The following is a 6,709-nucleotide window of genomic DNA, read 5'->3' on the forward strand; positions in this document are numbered from 1 at the left end:
AACCGCCCGCCTGCGCCGCGGCACCTGGCGGGAGGGGGAAGGCGCTGCCACGGGGCGAGCGAGGAGGAGGAGACTCCAGCCGCCATTCCGCGACCTGATTGGCTGCCGAGGCGGGCGCGGACCTGCGCGGTAGGATTGGCCGGCGGGGGTGGGGGGGGCAAGGTGCCCGCGGATTGGCCGAGGGGCGGGACGGTGTTCGGAGATTGGAGCCCGAGGCTGTTTTCAGGGTCATCTTTGGAGGCAAATGGGCGGTGGGGAAGAGAGAATGTCTCTCGAGGAGGCGGGGAGTGGGCGGGCGCCCCCTACGGGCGGAGCGGAAGTGCTGCGCCTGCCGCCCCGCGGGGTCCTCGCCCGGGGCGGGCGGGGCTGCACGGGGACCGGGGACGGGGACCGGGGACGGGGACCGGGACCGGGACCGGGACCCTGCCCCGTCACATGGAGCGGGCGGCCGCTTCTCGCCGAAAGGAGGGGGCGGGGTCGCGTCCGTAGCGCCCTGAGGCGCCCCGAAGCCGGGGCGGGGGGCGCTGAGGGGATGGGTGCTGGGGCAGAGGGAAGGCCTCTCCGGAGGTGACCGAGGAAGAGCTTCAGGCAGAAGCGCTCGGCCCCGGTGAAGGTGCCGGCTCTTAGCGAGAGGGCTTGGGGGCGGCCCCTTGCCGGGGCTCGCCGCTGCCGTCGGGCTGGAGGTGGCCGGTGCGCTCGGTGTTAGCGCCGAGGGCCCCCTTCACGGGGCAGTGAACGCCGGTTTTGGGAGGGGAAGGAAAAAAGTGATGCTGGTTAAGTATGGCAATACTAAGCACTTCTCTTGTCTTCCGTCTGTGCTGACGAAAAAGCCTTGAATATTAAGCGCCTGTTTGTGCCCAAACTTTTTAATACATTGCCCGAGGTTACCAATTGTCGTGATTAAAATGGTGGAGATGTGTCAGAGCCTTCCTGCGACACGCACTCGGAAAGGGACGAAAGCAGAGAGCGCTGCCTTGTATGGGAAAACATCCTGTGTCAGCGAGGTTGAAAACATAAACGTTTTATGAAAGATAATTAACTGACTTTATCACGGGCGGGTTTTAAAGCCTATTTTACATCATCGCCTCCAGTAAAAACCGATGGGGATTCTGCAAGACTCGGTTTTCAGAGCGGTTGAGCTCTGCCGGTTTCTGCTGGCTGCAGTTGGAGTTAATGCTGCTCCCTTGTTCTAAAATCTAAAGCTGATTTTTTTTCTTCAGCATGCTCTTCCCTGCTGGGTGAAACTACAGGTTTTTCGTGTTACTCGCATGAAAAAAAGATAAAAGCATGGTTTTCAGCTTTAAGGCATAATAGTAGAACAAAGATTAAAACAAAGAAACAAAAAAACCCTTCCAGAGAGGTCTAAATTAAATAATTCCATATATTTGACTTAGATATTTAGATATTTATTTAGTATACGTCTGCATTTGATTTTTTTTTTAATTTGTGTCATTATTTGTAACTGAAAAACTGTCTCAAATTACTTTTTCTTACTAGTTATTACGCAGTCATTGACTTATACAGAATAGTTTACAAAAAAAACCAAAGCAACAAACCCTAACCAAAAACCCCTAGGCAAGAGGGTGTGCAGAAGGGTGTGAAAATAATATTGGAGAGGAGATTAGAAGTAGTGAGTAGGCGGAAATGGGAACAGAGATATGGGCAGGGATTATGCAGTGTTCAAGGTGACAACAAAGAACCTGAAGCTGATGCAGTAAAAGGGTGAGAAACCAAGAGTTAGTCCTGAAATGGGATTGACCTGGAATATGACTTTGGTGGCATTTTGAGTTCAGTGCTACAGAGGCAGAGGTATGAGGAAGTGAGAGGACGAAATCGTGCATAAGAAGATGCTAGCTGCTACAGTGACAACAATGGAAGTTGATTAGCGATCCATCTAAGAAAAGACAGTATGTTAATTATGTTGTTAGCAGAAGTCAAAATAAGATGCGGACTGGAAAAAGCAGCAATCAAATATGTTCATTTCCTCTTTTACATATAGGACAGTCTAGATGTGTTATCTTTCCAACAATATTAAACTAACACAAAAGAGGAGATTAATCAGGTAATAACTATAGGCTATTTATAGACTTCCACCGCAGAAGACGGTAAGACTGTCAAAGCTCAAATGTCAGCAGTATGGAGATAAAGCAAAGCAGACAGAGATAAATCAGTCTTTCACAATATAGTATCACTCTCAACATCGCAATGAGGTGAGGGCATGGGTGCAAGAAATCATCTGTAGTAAATTCCTGGTAAAACGGAGGTTAAACATATTGGTAGGGCGCCTTTAAAAGCCTTGATGCATGATACGGTCCTTATGGGTCACAGTTATGATCACCCCTTACTAACTGCATTTTAAAAGCCCTTCTAGACTAATGTGGAGTTCCCTTACAGTAGATCTTATGGACAAACCCATACTGCTTTTTTTCTTTTGGCTAAGAGGCCACCTTACAACCTTGGGGTTGTCAATGCACCTTGGATAATGTCTGCTCTTGTTTTGTTCTGTGGATTGTAAAGTGTCATGTATTTCTGTATGAAAAATATATTCAAAGGTGAAGACCTTATGAACTGCATATAATTCACCTATGAATTCCTCAGCAGATTTTTTTTTTTGATTCTTTTAAAATACACCAGTGGAAACTAAAGTTTGCCCTCCCTGAGTTATCTGGTTTGTATTCATCTCATATGACCTCATTCACGGAGGAAATGCATTCCTGGCATAAGGGAATTGTTTACTATAAAACTGTTTTCTCAATGACTGTGGAACTGGAAATTGAACGCTAACGTAAACGTCATTACTTTCCAGTCCAAACTGCAGTTGTACATAAAATAATACTTAATTAATCTGACCTTCATAATTAACATCACAAAATGTATAACTTTAAAGAGCAAGCTGACCGATGTCTGAATATACCCTGAGGATGGGGAGGGAAAAAGAATGGATAAAACATGCGCATTGCTTTGCTAATTAATCTTTAGAAGAAGCTTCAACACAACAGTGATATGTTTAGAGGAGAGGGAATACAATACAAGCAGGTGAAAGCAGCCAAACTGTAAGAGCTGTTGCAGCTGTGGTTTTCTGCTTCCTCAGTTTTGTAAATTTAAATCTTTCAACAGATTTTTGCAATAACAATATTGTGGGTTGCAATATTCAGTACGAACCAAAGTGTGGCAACTAAAGAATCAAAGTAGTCATTTAAACATGGAAACAAATTTGTGAATCGGTAATACCACAGCACAAATGGCTGATACTACAAGCGTCCCTTTGATCTTCTTCTTGAAATGTAAGTGCTCCCAAAACATACTAGGTATGTGTAAAAGACACAGGGCTGGTTTAAAGATGCCTTCAGGAGAAGCGGTGAAGTTTTAGAAGAGCAGGTGGCAAGGTTGCAGCCTCTGGAGTCACTTGTCTTGTGCCCATCTATTCACCTGCTGGATTTTCCGATTGTGTTGTCTGCCTATTGGGAAGTGGCGGGTGGGGAAGACCAGGATCTGTAGGCTACACTGTGATAAAACCTGAGGCTTCTTGATGTGATTTCCATCCAGCCTGTCCTTCTGCATTTAGAAAAAGAAATAGCAGCAAAAGAGTAACTTCCATGGCCAAGGAAAACAACTTTTTCCTTCTGTCCTTCCAAATTGACTGGCTTTCTTTTCCAGACTTCCCCCCTTTTTTTTTTTTTGCAGTGAGCATAGGTGCGGCATCCAACAGCCCTCTTGGGAAATGAGCATTAATAGTTACAAGAGGGTAGAGCCATGTTAGTAATTCTGGGATTCCTGTGAAGCTCCAGGTATTAGAATAATGGCAGCCTAGACGGTGGTTCCTGTCAACTGGCTCTCTTGATCCCTTATCTCTTGAGGAAGAATTGCTAATAGGAACATAAGAACTGTACCTGATCAGAAAAGGATCTGTCTAACATATTGTCTGTCCTTGACAGTTGTCTGTAGAGGCTACTTGAGAAAGAGGAAAGAAATGATGGCCTATTTATGGTGGTGACTAATGTAGTGTGACTGAAACATGTATCACAGCCAGCTGCCTGCCAGGCTTTGCTTCCACAAACAAAAAAACAGGCCTCCTGTAGCTGGACAACGGCTTATGTACTGGTTATCATGCTGGGCAAAGATCATAGACTTGTCCTTGTATTGCAAGGCCGGACGGCTCCCAGAGCGCTACCCAGGCCAGAATGCCCTGTCTAGGTACTCTCTCTGCTGGAGAGCCATTGGGCTGATCTTGTGGGTCTTCCTAGAAGGAGATTTCCAGTGCTCCCCTACTCAGCATATCACCCAGGAGGTGCTTGCTTGCAGCAGGGACAGATCCCAGCACTCTTGCAGCCTCCAGCTACTCCAGGTGCCCTTATCACCATGAACTTGGGCAGGGCTGATGGCACAGGGGCCTCTGCAGAATCACTCCCTGAGGTTGCCAGCACACAGGCAGGTGGTGGTTGTAGGCAGCCCAGGCTCAGGTAGAACCAAGGCTGCCTGCTGGGAGCAGAGGAGGTGCTGGTGGCTGATTGTGTGGTACAAAAGCCGGTGACATACTCACGTATAGCCCAGCCACCAGGCTAGTTTCCCAGGGCTTCTGCAGCTGCTTTGGGATGAACACACTGGAAACAAGAATGCTGAAAGCACTGTTTAAATCAGATTTTTGTCTTCACACCGTTCTTCAAGCTTATTTAACTGTTTAATGTGTTTGCTGTAGTTGTTTAAAAAAAAAGGTAAAAATATCCAAAATTAACCACCCATAAATTGTGAACCATTATCTGTTAATTATTTTTTATGCTGAAGAAATAATTGTACTGATACTTTGCATATTGAGCAACAGATCTATTGAAATAAAATCAGCGACAACTCAGTAGAGAAAGGAAATGTCTACTGTCTAACTTAAAAAGGCATAAATTAAACTTGGTACCAAGATGATCTTGAATTTCGTTTAGTATCTGTGTTTCTTTTCATTTGGTACACCTACTTATACCAGACTTCACGCCGGAACAATTTTCTGATCACAGTTGGACATAAGAGACTCCTTTAGCTTGCTAAATTTTCCTAGGGATGCTGTGGATCGTGGGTTGGAGGAGAAGGCTGAGCGGGTTCCCTCTCCTCCCTCGAGTGGCATGGAGATCACACTGAAGCAAGTACTGCTGAAAGCAGGCAGGAATAGGCACAGGAGGGAACAGGCTATGGCTGTCCTTGGCATTGGAAAGCTCAGTGCTAAAACTTTCAAGTACCTGTAAGAAGTGAACACAGGCTTTTCACATGGGGACATTCACTTTGCCTCTACCCACTACCAGGCCACCATGATTGAACATGTACAGGAAAACGCATGATACGAGTAGAAGCGACAGACTTGTCAGTTTGAAAATGTAGTCCACCAAAATCTCCTTTCTCTCAGGTGTACTCTACCTTGAATGCTGGGTAAGAGGATGTTTTGATTCCTAATAAAAAGTTACTGTTTTTCTAATAGCAGACATGCTGTAGTCTTTATTGCAGAAAGCTTAGTCCTTGTATTTTGAAGATCTTCATACTAAAATTGGTCTGTAGAGCCATTCTTACAATAACAGTATTTCAAGATGTGACACATGTCAGTCTTTTCTGGAGTTGCTTTGGCTTTCCATGCCTTCCCCCTGCAACCTTCCATGCTTCAGCGCTGCGGTAGAGCCTTTCCTCCTTTGCCAGTGAACTTGGATGCCGTAACTCCTTTCTCTGTCCTGGTGGCAGCTGCTCCCTTTCCCCAGTGCACTAGGGAAGAGCCGAACAGCTGAGTGCATAACGCAAGGATCGGCCATCCGGAGGGAGCGAAGAAGTTGTCCTTCGACAGGGAATCCCATGCTTAAGGGGATGGAAGAGAAGGTGGCAGTGCTGTGCTCACTGTGGGGTGGCACCTACCTCCCCCTGGGAAACTGGATAATGAGAGAAAGGGAGGAGTCTCACAGACCTAAGAAATCCCACTGACCCCTTGTTTAACAAACCTGCAGTGCATGTGGGTTTTGTAGTACTTTTTTTTTTGTCCTGAGAACAGTAAGGTGAAGATCACCGTGGTTTCACCTGCCCTTGCTCCCTACCTATCTAGGAAATCCACAGCTGCTGCGGCTTGCAGTTACCATCTCTAAGCTCATGTTTGATACAGTGACAGAGAGCTTTAATACAGAATTTCACCTGTGGAGAAATGAGCTCCTTGATCACTACATGTTTTTAGGTTTTCAGATAGTAATTATAGGTGGACAGCTGAGGGAGGAAGTCTTTCCTGGCTGTTTCAGTTTAGTCCTTCAGGAATTACCACTGAAGCTATCACATTGCTTGAGCAATGTTTGTATCCTGTTTTGCCTTTTCTCAGAGGCATTCTTTCCCTATTTCTATCATTATTACCTTCCTGGATACATATTTTCATGAATGCTTTCACTTTTTAGCCAGATAGGGAACAATTTTGGCATTATACTTCCAGCAACTTCTGGCCTATTTCTTTCACTTGATTTCTGGTCATCAATTTGGTGGTGAAGTTGCTCCCACCCAAGCCACTATTGTTGTTTTTCCAAAATAGGCATAATTTTGTGCTTTATATTGTGCCTTTGGAAACACGTACCTCTAGGTAATCTTTGAAGATTGACACGTCCTAAACTTCTGTGAGTTTGCTCTGCTTTGGGATTAAGCTACTAGTTATACTACCCCAAGTCATTCAGTCAAGCCACGACTATTACACATGCATTCATACGACTCA

This window comes from Gavia stellata, chromosome 3 (genome assembly GCF_030936135.1).
Source record: "Gavia stellata isolate bGavSte3 chromosome 3, bGavSte3.hap2, whole genome shotgun sequence".
Lineage (NCBI taxonomy): Eukaryota > Metazoa > Chordata > Aves > Gaviiformes > Gaviidae > Gavia > Gavia stellata.